Source organism: Neopelma chrysocephalum, unplaced genomic scaffold (genome assembly GCF_003984885.1).
Source record: "Neopelma chrysocephalum unplaced genomic scaffold, ASM398488v2 Primary Assembly neopelma1_61b, whole genome shotgun sequence".
In the NCBI taxonomy this organism is placed as follows: domain Eukaryota; kingdom Metazoa; phylum Chordata; class Aves; order Passeriformes; family Pipridae; genus Neopelma; species Neopelma chrysocephalum.
The window spans coordinates 6287180-6302498 of NW_020897717.1; the positions used below are offsets into that span (position 1 = coordinate 6287180).

At 39.9% G+C, this 15319-nt stretch overlaps 1 long non-coding RNA gene across 1 annotated transcript in view; it reads left to right on the forward strand.

Moving 5' to 3' along the window:
• The first annotated feature begins 11643 nt into the window (after nucleotides 1–11643).
• Nucleotides 11644–15319, forward strand: part of LOC113966852 — a 39742-nt gene continuing 36066 nt past the window's right edge. Inside the window, exon 1 of the long non-coding RNA XR_003533978.1 lies at nucleotides 11644–11854. This is a non-coding gene — a long non-coding RNA (uncharacterized LOC113966852). The remainder of the gene's footprint in view (nucleotides 11855–15319) is intronic.

Consider the following 15319-nt stretch of genomic DNA (forward strand, 5'->3'; position numbering starts at 1 on the left):
CTACTGGTCCACTTGTGATAAAGACCAAAACTGTTGTTTGGCTGACTTGCAGAAGGAGTTGTTTATCAAAAGGAGGCTATTCTAGGAGGATATGCTCTTTAAACAGAACAATGGGGATTTTGTAGATAACCAAATCAGTACTACATAGGTGTTAGATCTGTTTTAAATTGTTTCTGTGTTGGAAAGTAGGAGGGGGCCCTGGTATTTGGCTTTGAATCCCTGACTTGCAAGTGTGAAATGGCTAAATCCAAATTAGCTGCAACTGTGCTTTGTACTGCGGTTTATGCTTATCTGTCGAGCCTGAGCACAGCACCTGAGGACCACAGGCTGGGGGTGCAGGGAACGAGGCCCCAGAAAATCCAATTTCATTTTGTGACTCAGATGTACCTTACACTTTACCCAGGATATCTTTTTTTTTTTTTTAATCCATCCTTGGTGCTGCCTAGTTGAAGCAGCAATACCTAAAAGCAAATATACAGGCAGAGTCGTCTTTGGTTAGTTAGGTAAGGTTATAGGCACGTTCCCATTCTGCTGATATAAATTAACTGGTTTTCTGGACATGCAGAGAAGTATCAATAACTGATAAACGAGAGGAGAAACCAAGGAACCTCATGGGAAACTTAGAAGATCAGCAGATGCATGTGAGGTGTTTTTTGTTTGTTAATGCCTTCTGCAGAGAGAGAATCTCATCAAGAATAAAGGTGACCTTCAAAGGCAAGGGAGAGGAACATCACATGTTCTGTCAAGCTTTTAGACGGCTGTTTCTGTTCTTTCTGAGCTATGGCAATAGCTAATTTTCTTTAATGAAAGCTTTTCGTCAAATATTTTCTCAGATATTTGTGTTATTTTGCAATATACCTATACACCTGTCACCACGTTCAGCTGAAAATTCCTCTTTCTCCATTGCTTGCAGTGGTCTTTTGTGGTGCATTTAAAAATCTCTTTTCAAAGCTAAGAAAGTGAAGATTCCCTATAAATAAAGCAGCATCAACTCATCTCCCTCACCCTGCACTTCCCCCTGCAAGGCTAACAGCCAGTAATGCCTCCATACATGAAAAGGAGCAGAAAACGTTCTTCTTCTCTAGTGCTGATCATATGCAAGTGATTTATTTAAGGCCACATGGTGAATTGTTTGCAAGAGTGGGATGATAATTTCTTCTGGTCATTTGATTAAAGCTTAGCCTAAATATGTTTGGAAAATTGCAGGTGGTTCAGAAGAACATCTGGAGGTGCTCACTTTTTCTGAAATGTCTATTTTGATTGATTATGGAAGGGGAGAGGTGTTTTTTATTGACCTGGTAGACTTCTCCTGGCCCCAAAATTCAGGAATAAACTCTTTTTTCATTTCTAAGCTTCCTATCTTCTCCCTCCCTCAATACAAATGCAAGCTTAAATTCTTTTAAGTGTGGAAAGGACACTTCAGTGATCCCTGCCTAACATCACTGACAGTGTTCTGCATCCTCACCTGAAGCCCGGATTTATTTTCTTAAAGATTCCCACTAGGTAAACCCCATGGAAAAACTAACCCTTGACAGCTCTTGCTGTTTTAACCATCACCTTTTAGAGACAAGTGTGATGATGTGGAGATGAGGAAGGGCAGTTTGTTTATGCGAAGGACGGCCTTGCTGTTGGTTTTTTATTCTGTCCTGAAGTGATGCATTTTCAGAAGCTGTATCACAACCAGGAAGAAAAAGTGACAGATGTAGGGATGTGCTTTGTGCAGCAAGGTAAGCAGTAGCCTTATTATTGCCATAAGTTTTGCCAGAGACAGAGCTGTCAAGAGTGGCAAATAATGAAGTTTTTCCTGTGCTGAGTAAATCTTCAGAGTAACTGCATCAAAAGGGGACACAAGGATATCTCGGCCAATAGTGACACCCAGTAGTTTCCTCTGTTGGACAGTCCTTGTGGAATTCTGTGCTGTGCTCTGCTGTTAAGTTTGCAGACTGCTTCATAGGAATGTTGCCTGGGATTTAACCAAAATAGAGCTTATTAAACTAAAATGGTCCTCTTTAACTGAAATAGATTCCTAAAGAGGCTTGGGGTTTTAAATAGTGTGTCCCACTACAGATTTAGGGGCCTATTGTTTACCTTTATGTTTGAAAATGCTGCCCTTTTTTTTTTTTATTTTAATCTTATCTAAGTCAAGAAACCATACTTCCATTTGGCTGTGTGTTTTTTTGGCTTTGTTCTAATAACTCTTGACCTACCCATGTAGATTTGACTGACTGGGAATAAGGGTTGTCCCTAGTTATTGCAATAGCTCATATATGTTGACAGAGGTGTCGGAAATCAGGTTTTATGACAATGTAAAGGCTAGAAACCCTACTTAAGAGGAAATACATTCCCATACTTCAATTACCAAACAATTTAGTGGAGGAAATAGTTATAACTTGCAATGCTTCTGGAGTCCAGTGAGCAATTCTCTGTTTTGCATGTACTCACATCTGAAAGTTGGTGTTGTGCTCGGCACATTGATTGCTGCTGCTTGAGCCCTGGACTTGCTGTTCTTTGCTTGTGTTGGAAGCTGTCACAACGTAAATAAATACAGTCTGTTTGTTTCTGGCGTATTAAAAGAAAAAGTAAGTTGTATGTGTCAAAGAAGGGATAAAAGCTGTGAAGAATTCATTTGCATGCCTTTGAGATGCAGGACGTACAGGAAGCAATGGGTTTGGGGGAGGGCTAGCAAAGTCATTCCACAGGGGTATAACAATAGGGAAACACGGAGAGTGGTGAGATGCTGTTAGATTAGATTAGTGCAGATTTATTTGGCAAGTGGTGTTTATTTTGCTATTAATCATATAGAGACACTTAAAGCTTGCAGAAAGTCTTATTCCATGAATCATCATGAAGAATGGTTAGTTTCATGGGTGGATGGTGTGTTTTTATTTTTGTTGTTGTTGGGTTTTTTTTAATGCTTCATAGGAAGAAGTTCAAAATTAATATTTTTCTTTTCTGTAGAAATGCTGGACTAGAACTAGAAAATGAAAGATGGCAGTAAGATAGTTCAGGTATACTGAATTTCTCTGCTGCCATGATTGTCCTAGGTTGTATTTTTGTTCCTCTTTTGCATTAATGATATTATTTTCATGCCTTTGCCCTTGTTGTTATAACTTTAAATGTGGGGAAATATGCTGACTTGTACCAAGTTTTATGTTCCAGTAAAGCAGAGACTGCAAATAGAAAGAACAAATGAATTCACAGTTGGCTAGAGCTAATTTTGTGTAGTTACCAGCTTACATCATGGGTTTCTCTGCCAGTTAGCTGTTTGGAAGTAAAATAGGAGGCATAGCATGCCCTGAAACCGAGGGAAAGGTTGGAGTTTCAAAGGGACAGCCTCTTCACACCATTGCCAAATCACCTCTCATTTACTTTGCATTTGTAGGTATAAAATAGGACACAGGTCTGATGGCTGCTGACAACCCTCCTCAATATTTGTGGTTTCCCTTCAAAGGCTTTATTTGCTGTGAACATTTTCTCCTTGAAATTTGCCATGAGGGAGAAAGCTGGTGTAAGACATGGCTATGGAGCATCACGGAGTTGGACGAAAGGGCCTGTGATGAGGCTCCCCACCTCTCCAGTGCACCTACTGCTGCTCGCAGGGCACTCCAGAAGAGCCTGCCTCAAAGCAGCCACCCTGCCTGTATATAGATGGTAATGCTCAAAGCCAGTGAGAACCTTTCCCAGAGGCACGTTCCTGGGCTAGGCAACCCCTGCTCCACACCCTTGACCCTCTTCCCCTACTCCCTTCTGGTACCACTCTCTTACCCATCTTTTCGTCTGGTTTAGCTGCTTTTTTCTCTCTGAAGACTATGCAGATGCACAATTCCCTCTTGTTTACAATCTCTCTTAATCCTGCTGTGAAAGGGGTCTTCTTCCATTGCTTTTCTCCCTTGTAATGCAACTAAAGCACCATCAGCCTTATCTAAAGGAGGGAGATGGTTTATCACTGGAACTTCTCCTGACCTCCAGACCCCTCATGCTCTTAAGCTCTGTCAGCTACAATTCTTTAATATGCACCTTTAATGGATAAACAGTTAACATGTTCCTACATTTCTCAAAATGCATGGAGAGGGACTTGTATGACTTGTGGCAAATACGTGTATTATTAGCATAGCCTTTTCCTGACCAAATGCTGGCCTATTTGCCCTTATTGGGCTACTGTTCTACTTTCTTTATTAATTTCTAAAACAAATTTGAGCTATATATTAAGTGCTACAATAACTGTGTGTAGACTAGTGCTTTCTGACTTCAGTTAACCTGTAGAATGGATTTGTATTTTTCAGCATTTCCTTTGACCCACTTTGCTGAATTAGTTTCCAGTTTCCCTGAAAAAGACTGTCTTGCCTCCCTTCTGGTTTTGCTATTTCCTTTTGTTTGCTGAAATATTTAATAAAAAGTTGCATCAAGTAAAAACCACGGACAAAAGTGCAAGTGAAGGAAATTTCATTGGCTGAACAATACAGAAGATCAGGTTTGGTGACCTTCATTTTTAGACAAATTTTCCTTAATTCTTAACTGAAGTCATTTGTCAAGATTTTTTTTCTTTGGTTGATTGAACTATTTACTTTAGGCTAGCCTAAAGTAAAGAAATCCTTCTCTTGTTCAGTTTTTACTTTCCTGATGCTTGTGATTGATGTCATCATATTTCTTTTTTTGGTCATTCACAGAGTCTTTCATAGTAGAAGCATTGCCTCGTAATAAACTAGTGGACTGCTTCTCTCTGTATTGATTTTTTGAGAGCAGAAGTGGCATCATTCATATCTTCATGGTGTTATTTTAAACAAAGTTATTTTAAACAAAGAAGAAAGGAAAATGAGATTAATACTCTCCCTATCCCTTCATAATAATCTCTTAAACATGTGGTACAGTGTTGGAAACAGTGAGTAATCCTCACCTTCGCAGCTCCGCCAGCCAGAGCATTTCATGTGAGAAATGCTGTTTTGCTGACGCAGGGCCCTGCTTACTCCAGTGGGTTTCTCTTTGTGCCTTTTGAGATGCCAGAAAATCTAGTGCATAGGTCATGCAGAGGGAAATTAATTCGGTGCCATCTCGTTTCAGCTCCTGCTTATCCTTATCATGTGCCTGTGCCCTCCTCCAGGGGCTGGCAGGGGCTCTGCAGAGTGGTCTGTGACAGGAATAGCCTGGAAAGTTGCTTCAGGCCTGAGCAGGGCTGCCTCCCCTGTCCTTAGGAGCTGGCTGGCTCCACGCCTGCCCTTGCCACGTGTGCCCAAGCCAGCCTTGTCATACTCTCTTTTCTTGTACTCACAGTGTTCCTGGATCATTCAAATAATGTAGCCTTGAAAATGCAGCATGGAAGTTTTAGAGGATGACTTCGGGCAGGGTTTACATGTTAGACACTAGAACCTGCTTGCCTCTGTACCTGCTCTGAATTTACCTTAGCTTCAGGGAAGTGCCTATAAGTACAAAGTGACCAAGAGGAACAGGGCTGGCTTGTATTGTTTGGAAGAGTGGCATGAGATGGTTGTGTCAGGGTTGGAAGTCTTGGAGTAGCTGGAGCCATGTCAGTGCAAACCATATGTAAGAGATTGGGACAAGTGTGGTGAAAGCCATAACAGAAGATCCTCTCATCTCAGCACAATGCACCTATACCAGGACTTTGTGGTATTGCAGCTACGTAAGTGTGGTTCAAGCATTGTAAAACAAACCCCTTCCAGATATCACAAATCATTCTCCTTTTGAAAGTTCTTCATTGTTTCAGTCTTCCCACACCTCCCAGCCTCAAATGCTTTGCCTCACGCTCTAATCTAAGCATAATAAATCTTGCCCTCATTTTTTCAATCTTCTGTTGCACTCAATCCCTGCATTGTGGAGACCATGGCCTGCCTTTTGTATTATTTTCCTGCTTTCAAGGTATACCTACGGTTTAGCACTCTCTTCATTCACCACATTACTCAAAACCAACATCTTTCTTTGTTTCGTGTGAATTTGACAGTGTGAAATCTGTGCACCAGAAACTGAACTGTAACTGCCAGTTGTTTTCTCTATGGTTACCAGTAAGCAAGTCCTCTCTAAGTATGCATGTCTCCATTTTGAATGCCAAAAAACCAAAACGCCAAAGCTTTTAAGCCAATCATCTATTGGTCTGATTTTAAAAAAAACAACACCTTCACTTGAGTAGGAACCTTGTCCTTCTCTTCTCTATCTACTGTTTGAGATTTCATGTGATATCTATGGTAGTTAGGATATTGCAGCGTTGTTGGGGCCATGCAGAGATACCCAAATTTGTCCTAGTGCTAAATTTAAAAGCAGTTTAATTTCATAGAGTTAGCTAGTTTTGAAAATATTTAAAGTCTACACATACCTGGATAAACTTTAGAGGACCTCTCTTAGCTCTTATTTTAGGTATGTTTCAATGGTTATGCTAGTGACCTTTTTCAGCATGAGAATTCATGTTAATTCATGGCAAGCCAGAGCATTATTATAAACCTCTTGACTGTTCCGTTTTTTAGGGCTTTGAAATGTAATCAAAGTGGATTTATCTGATACTGAGAGATGAAACAGTTACCAGCCTCAGGTCTCCTCCCTTTAATTTTTGTAGGAGGTTACTGCCAGAGTAAACTGAAATTGGAGGTGGTTTATAATCATGCTGCAGCCTGTACACTGCACTTGCTCAGGAGTTTATCCAGGAGGATCAGCTGATCCTACTGCAGGATGGTGACCTCTGGCAGAGACACAGGACAGAAACAGCTGCTTCAGCTCTCCCAGCTAAACCTGCTTACGGCGATGGGTGGGAGTTGTTAATACCATTATTTTTTTAATTGTAGGGCTAATAGATTTGTGTGTGTGTGCTTTATTACAATAGAATACATTAAATAGAAGTGGAGGAAAAATTGAGTGTGCTACTTGGGAGCTGGTTCCCAATTATTATTCCTTTCTATTAAAAAGAGACTAAAATGAAAAGTAACAAGAAGCACACTCTGCTTTAAACTTTCCAGTAAAAAGGCAGCCCACCTTGAAATGTTGGTGCTAGGGGGGTGTGCAGTGCTTTTAGGAATACAGGACAAGGGTGAATTTTAATTAGCCTTAGTCTTCTTATTTTCCTCCAAATATAGATAGGCTTAGCTTTCTCAACTTTAGTACTTGAGAATAGGCAGCCAAGTGTGCTCTGGGAACTATTTGCTAGGAGTCTGTTAGAAAAATGGGAATTCAAAAGTTATTTCTATTTTAATAAAGTCAGGATAAAGTTTTTAATGCAACCCCACCCCCCTCCATAATACCCTTTATAAACAAAATAGAGATAAAACAAATACTTGTTTTGCAAGCTACTGCAGGGATCACAGTGGTATTTTGTACTGCCTTGTGAAGTGCTGTGGGAGCTACCTCCTATGCTCGGGTCCACTGTGGATCTGCAAGGGATGGTCCTCTCAGGAAAGAAGCTGAGGGCACTTGGCACTGGAAAGTATCTTACCCATACTGGAGATGGTGAGAGAATTGGCAATGAGGAGGTGACTAGTCATTCTGCAAGGCCTGGTCTGGGGCCAGTTTTCATTTTCATCTTGTTCTCTTTCTGTTTTTCTTTCTCTCTCGCTTTCGTTATTTATACCAATGAGCAAATGTTGCTTATTTTTAGCAGCCTTTCCATTTTGATCAGGCACTGATCCTAAGTAATGGAATGCTTGTGGCCCTCCCTCAGGCACCATTCTACCTCTAGTAAGAGCAGACAAATGCAAGCTTTGGTGTAGGGAGTTATTGATTTGCTTCCAGGCAAGTAGGTGTGTGTGATACATATAAAAGGTGTCTATGCATACTATCTATTAGCACTCCAACATCTTATCAAATGGCCTTGCATGATCTGCCTTGGACTCTTTGCGAGAAAATATTATGTTGTGTACCTCCATAAAGGAAGCAGCATTGCAACTTGCTTATTTTAGAGGATATAAACCCAACCTTAAAAGCCCAAACCCAACCAAATATGCACACCCATTTCCACAAACAGAGCTAGAGCAAAGTCCTCCCTTGAGTGCAGACAGTTTCAGTTCTGGGAAGCAGGTGGATCAGTTAATAGAAGGAGAAGTAAGAGTTACATAGGTAGTGCAAAATGCCGTAAGCCCCATTTTTTATCCTTTTCTAAGTATATCCCAAAGAACTTCAGAACCAAGAAGGAGTAGCTACATATTTAAACTGTAAGGAAAGAGATGCAGACTTTATGGTCTTTCTCATCCATGCTAGTCCTGCATCCCCCTCAAGTACAAGGGATTTTCTGGGATAGCAAGTGCCCTTCGTCACTGTTGCCTGCTTTGCATCAACAGCGCTTCTTTCCTAGACACATTCGTATTGCTGGTGGTGAGGTGCTTTCTGGCTCATGCGTATTTCAGTTCCAGCTTGAAGGAAAGCAGGTGAGGAGATTGTCCCACACTGACAGTGTCACTGAGACCCCACCCAACCTACAGGTATAGCTGCATAACTGCTTGGTCCTCTCTGTAGGATCTAGCTTAGTTTTAACACATTCTATAGGTTTCTTTCTTCCTTGTTTTCAGGCCTGACTCATTTTGATAGGGTTAAGAACCTACTTACATGCATGCTTATGCTAGCAGAGGAAACTAATTTTCTGCTAATGGAAGGAGAAGAGAGGCTAGGGGGACATTAGTCCGGCACAGCCAGAGCAACAAATGGCCCTGTGCTTAATTTGCTAATGCCGTATCTACTCACTTTTGCTACTGCTGTGAAATTACCATTGATTGCAATTGAAATACATTTGAGATGGGAAGGAGAAGAAACCTTGTTTAAGAAACAAAATTATGCTGCCTTTGAGAGGGACCTAAGTACCTTTTCTACTATAGATCTTTGTAATCTTTCAACCTTTTCCCCTGTTCCAGTTGCTGATGATTTTATCTGTACTCTGGTGGATATCTCAGTTGCACCGAGTCTCCTCTTTGCCAAGTCTGTGTTTTGGTACTGTCATTCAAGATCCAGCTCTTATTAACTATCCTGAACTGGTGGAAGGGGGGAAGGTATCTATTCTGAAGCTACTCTTTTAAATTTAGCCATATTTCTATACTATGATCTGCATGCCTCTGCCCCCAAATTACTAAAATTGCAGCACAGTTGTCCAGGGTTTACTTTCCAGTAAATGACTCTTATAGGTGGTATTCCCATTAATGACTTAGTCTGAAATGCAGCAAGACATTTAACATGAGTGGGATATGATACACACCATAAATAAAAGCAACTCTGCATGTTTTCATATTTTCAGGTAAGCAGGCTGGTGTTAGGGAAAAAGGTTAGTCTATTAACACCTCTGCTCAAAAGCAAGCTGACTTCCTTTCTACATGGAATAATTATTTTTTCACATAAGTCCTTAGTGCCTCTGCTTTGCTTGCACTTGTAAGTCTCAAACATTGCAATACAGATAGCCCTTTATGAGTGGAATCTGAGGTCATGTGTCTGCATTTAAAATTTAAAATCACTATGCGTGGACTATCGTGCACTGGCTTGTGAATGCTGTAAGTGTAGGGGCTATGGGTCCATATTTCAGGTGTGAAGAAAGTAGGGCCTTTTTTAGCACTTAAAGCTCATGTGTGGAACTCACACTTGTGAGTACCTTTGGCAGAGCTTTATAAATTCAGTCAATTCATAGCTGGCATCTCACCATACGTATGGTCAGGACTACATATAAATATGTATCTGTTCTATACATAACAGAACCATTTAGAGCATCCCTACAGCATAAAGGTGAAGTGAACTTGAGCATAAAATTTATTATACCTTTGTGGAAGACCTGCTGGGGAAAATACTGAAAGGCCTTTTATCTGCCACAGACCAGGGTTCACCAGTCATGTTAGGTGTCTGGCAGTCCATGTGCCTGTTTATACAGTTCCAGCAGGATTAAGGATCTTTGACCAAAGACAGTTCAGATACAGGCGATGGTGGGAGCAGTGATTGTAACCAGCATGACAAGGAAATACCAGAGATAGGAAGGCTTCTATCCTGGATCTTGAATCCTGGGACTTTCATGGATAAAAGGTTGCAGCTGGAGTTGGAGAGGTTGTAACGACACACAAATCTTTGGTTTAATCATCTTCTAAAGTCGTGCCCAGGGTTGGCTTACAGAAGATGAAAAAAGCTAATGAACCCTGAGGAGGACTGATCTGCAGCTGTCCTCAATAGCTTCCTTGAAGGAGGTCTTTTTTCATTGCATATATAACCACTGCGTGTTGCTGTTTTGAGCAGCTATGTCTTGGCTGCTCTGATATGCTCATTGCTGGAACTATATCTTAAAACTCTAGCCAACACCTGAAAAAATATTATTTAAGGTGGCATTAACATCTAGGTTCCAGCCACAATTTTGAGCTGAGCACACTACAGTTGAAATAGGAGAGCCTGTCCGTGCCTTAGAAAGCTTATTTTTCTATCTGCAGACACTTAACTTTGAAAGAGGAAATGGGTAAAGGCGATCTAGCTTGTTTCATCCAGTGTGAGCTGGCTAGATGAGTCAGGGAGATTCTTAACAGGTGTGAGGTTGCAGTAAGATTGGAGCAACCTGGCAGAACTGCAAAAAATCTGATTTAAAAACCCCAAACTTTTGTCAATCCACACTCAGTAGCAGGGCTAGGAGAAGGACCTCAGGAATGGAGCATAAGACTGAATTTCAACTTCTCTTACTGCCCTTGCCACAAATTCTTGTGTACTTATGTATGCTGTATACCTATATTTCACTGCTCTGCTAGACCAAGAATTTCTATGTTGTGTTGCTGTATGACAGAAACTGTTAGTCTTGCACCAATAGCACAATTTACAAATGACGTGCCCAAGTGATCTAGGGTGACTGTAACTATGCTGGTGGAAAAATTTGAATTCAGAAATTGAAAGGGCACATTCACAAAGAAAAAAGTTGCATTACCAACATTTGTTAACCAAAATACCATAACCAGTTTGGGGTAAGAGTTTAAGGCTTTCCTTTGTGCTAACAGGCCTGTGTAGAGAAACTGGGAGAGTACTGGGGTGAAAATTGCAAGCTGTTTGAGCACAATGTTCAATACTATGGCTATGTTTTTAAGTTAGTTCGAGTAAGGAGTCTTTTTGTCCTAGCAAGTATAAAGTATTAAATGAGATGTTTTGCAAAATATTAAATATATGCTTTTGTTAATATGTTATTGGTTAGTTAGTATTTTGAATAAAGTTGATGATTGTGAAAGCTTTAAAAATTAACTCTTTGCAACTGATCATTTAATTATAATTGAAGGCAGTGAAGGAAATCTGAAACATTCAGTAATTTCAGCAGTACAAGTGAGGAGGCTGTCTTCTCTAATTCTCTAATATTTCTGATGCAAGAACAGAAACAAGGAATTTATCTAAGCAATTGCTTTTGGAAAAACATCCTTGCTGGTAATTTTTTTTTTATTCACAGAATACCTAAAAGAAGGGAGAAATTAGTGAAGAAAAAAAATAAATATTGCAACACACTACTTAAAGGTGTTAATATGACACTAATGAACCATAGCCTTTCCAACTCATAGCTGGCAACATTATCACCCATCTGTGCCGAGCGGGATGTGCAAGCAGAAGTCAGGGCTTAAAACCCTCCACCTGTTTTCAGAAAGTGAGTGAGCACACGCTGAAGTTACTCAGCGTATTCGTTCTGTCTTCAGCAGTCTGGGTGTTGTTGTTACTACTACTTTTCTGCTGTCTCATATCTCCCACCGCCATGTGCCAGCTGATAGGGGAGCTGTGACATACCACACCCCGGTGGCTGGGAAGGGGGTCACATGGACTGGTCTCATCCAGAGCACTTTAAAGAAACTGATAAGCTCTATCTCATTTAACTTGGCCTTTGGAAGACGCTTGTGGAAATTTCTGCAAAGGAGGTGACATCAGTTGTTGTCACAGCTGCTGTGTAAGTCTGCAAGGCTGTGTCTGTTCAGTATCTGCCTGGGGTGTGTATGTGTGTGAAAATAGATATTGTTAATAGATTGCATTTAAATCAAACCCAGTTCATATGAAGCTGGCAAGGAAGTTTGATCGCTCAGAATAGGTGCTTTATCATCAAGACTTGAGGCAATGATGGAGTATGCAAACTTAATAAAGCACGAAGACGTCCAGCTTTGGAGGGCCAGTGTTACATTTGAAACAAACCTTCTCTCCGGGGAATTCCAAGTGTTAGCATGTGGGACATACTCCAGCTGCTAGCTGCTCAGACTTAAAATAAACCAGGCAAAATCCCATATTCAGGCTCTACCAACTGAGGCAGGCTACTATTGCAAATGTTTCATCTTCCTTTTTCTTCCAGTTGTGTCCAAATGACAACAGATATTTTTGAAAGGGCATTTGAACCCTAGTATTTCACAGAGCTTTCCTTGTGCTTCTCTGTAGTGATGCGTTTCTCAACAGAGTTATAAATTTAGCAAAGAATCTGATTTGTACAGGTTGAAACACTGTTCCAGGAAGGCTGGAATTAAAAAAAGAGTTAGAAGGAGTATTTCTAGCTTGTGTGACAATGACATTGCTACCAATACTACTGCTTTCCTAATCCTAGATACTTTAAAAATCTCAGCATGACTTCATTTACAGAGAACTATTCACCTCGTTGAACTGTGGAGACCCTTTTCCTTAAAGAGAAACACATGTGACTTAAGGGTGATTTGCTTTTTTCTTCTTTCTTAACATATTGAAGAGGAAATAATTTAATGTGGAAGACACCATAGCAGGATTTCAGGGAAAAAAGATGTCTGGGAGATGCAGGATTGTTTGACAACTAGGATATGAATAACTTTGAGGAGGTCTGAAAATAGACTACAGTACTGTTTTCTTTGCCTTGTGGTTTGAAATTTGCTTCAGTTTTTTTTTTAATTTTATGTTAATAACCCTCTGACTATAATTTATTTCTAAGGTACTGAGATGCTTGGGAGGGGTGGGAAACAATCACTTTAATGCAATCTATGCAAATAATATCTAATTTTTTTCAACATTATCCTATGTGAAACTTCATTCATCAAGACTACTCAGTTTTTCTGTGATAAAACCTGTTGAGCAATGTAATACACAACATTTAGGAATTCAGTGCTCTTATTACTGTCAAAGCACAGATATTATGCTCTACCAGTCAGCTTGAAAAGTGTGCAAGTGACTGACATGACTAACCTTCCTGTTTCTTCTCTTCTTCCTTTAGACACAGACACACAAATTCTTGTTCAAACCAACAAGCTTATCCAGGATATATTTATAAGGGTGAACTCTGACAAGCTTTGGTTAATCATATACAGTGCTTGGGATATCTTTTGAAGGTATCCTGAACACTGTGACAGAAGTATTTGTAACTCAAACTATTTATAATTCTAGAAGTTTGGAGGGCAGATAGATGCTTATGCTTTTTCACATGAAATGACAGCTCTTCCTTTATACAAAAGGAATTGGCTATGCCTGTATGGATACGTCAGGCAGATCTGGACCATGCTGTTTTTTTGAAATGCCATGTTTACACCCTGGACACACTTCTGGTCACTTGATTAACCTTTCTGTCTCACAGATGACATTGTAGCTCTGTGAATGTCAGCTTGTTGTCTTCTGGACCTCTTGTTTCTGTGGATGGTTGGAAGAGGTCAGTGCAGGGTAACTCAAGAAACGTGAAACTGTTGTCCATATAGTACCTCTGCTAGGAAATCTTCAAGGGCTCTTAAACAGAATAAAACTATGAGCTCTACTGTTAACCTTTTTTTTTTTTGATGACGTGCAAAACTATACTAAGGCCAGTCAGCCTTTGAGAAATAACACTGATAAGCATCATAGTTTTTTTTTTTATTTTCCTAACCACCTCAAGCAATTAGTTTTGAAGATTTCTTGGCAAAGTTTACATGCAGGTTATGTTTCCCTCCTATTCCTTCTTATGTCTCTTGAATTATTCTTAACTTTGTGTTTCTGGGAATTGCGGGCAATGTATAGACACAACGCCTGCAGCAGGCATGCAAGGAATGTTATGAGGGTAGCAAGCTTCCCATTTCCCTGGTCACTCAGAAGATTTATGTGCCAGTATAATGAGAATGAATGATGAGCTGTTTTTCATTGACAGGGACTTTATCAGTCTGTCTACGCACAAGAGGTTTTGAAAGTTGATAACCTTTGTGCTTCAGGTTTTGTTTTGAACAGATGGAAGAGAAGAAAATAGTTATTGGTAGATGTAAAACTGGACAAACAAACTGAAGGGTATTAGCCAAGCTCTGGCAGTAAAGCTGAAAATCTGAGCTATTTATGCAGTTGGAAACAGAGCTGGGATATTTTCATTATTTCGGGACACAGCATGGACTTTTATAGAGTTACAGGATGCTCCTGCCTAGAATTTCAGTCTGTTCTATTTTTTAGGTTTCTGTGAGACAATGTGATGTATTGGAGCTTTGGTCTGAGCACTGGCCAAGTATAAATGAAGGGGCCGATTTTGCACTCTGAAACTGAGAAGTCTCTAGGTCGCTCTAAAGTTACCCAGACACAAGGCGTGTTAAAGTATTTTTTTTGCCATTCAAGAGCAAGATAAAATGCCCATAGACAGAACCACTATTACTACTATATAAATTATTCACTTCAACACCTTTCTCATATCATATCAAGTTAATGACCATTTTGTGTGTCTGGTATACATCCAGAACCCCTGTTATAAAGTCAAGGTTGTGTGAGATATCCCAGTTTGCATTAGTAAATGCTATAGGACACTATATTATTTTGACAAGTATCATAAAGCTACACAAACAGAAACCATACTTTTAAGATTTTTTTTCTAAAGGATACAAAGTAAAGATTAAATACCGAACTGTGATTTTCAGATATATTACATAACCACCCCCCCCCTTTGTGTCATAGTCATAAATTCTTGGGGACCTGAAAGATAAGAGCCTGAAGTTTTTTGCTTTTATATACCTAAAATGTAGCAAGCTTTAGAAAAAAACTAAGTATTATGTCTACTGGAACCACATTAATTCCAGAAGAAACCTCTGTCTTCTCTGGTATTTATGATCTCCTAATATCCACTCCTTAAAAGTTTTGGTATTCTCAAATGTTCCAGCAGCTCCATGTTATAAGCTTTTGAGGCTGATTTAAAATTTCACCATGCATTTTTGCAGTTTGATAAAGAACTCAAACCAGGATTTAAGGGCTTAGGTCCTATTCAGAAGTTGCCCATGTGCAAAAACATTTTTCTGAAACATATGGGAAAGAACTGGGTGCTCTTACACACATGCCTGGAAGATAATTGGAAATCACTGGGCTCCATTTTTCAAAAATAAGATCCATAAAACCCCCTCCTGGAATGACACAAAGCACACACATTTTCTCTTTGGAAGGCATTAACTTGGCGTTTTTATGCGTACCTACAATA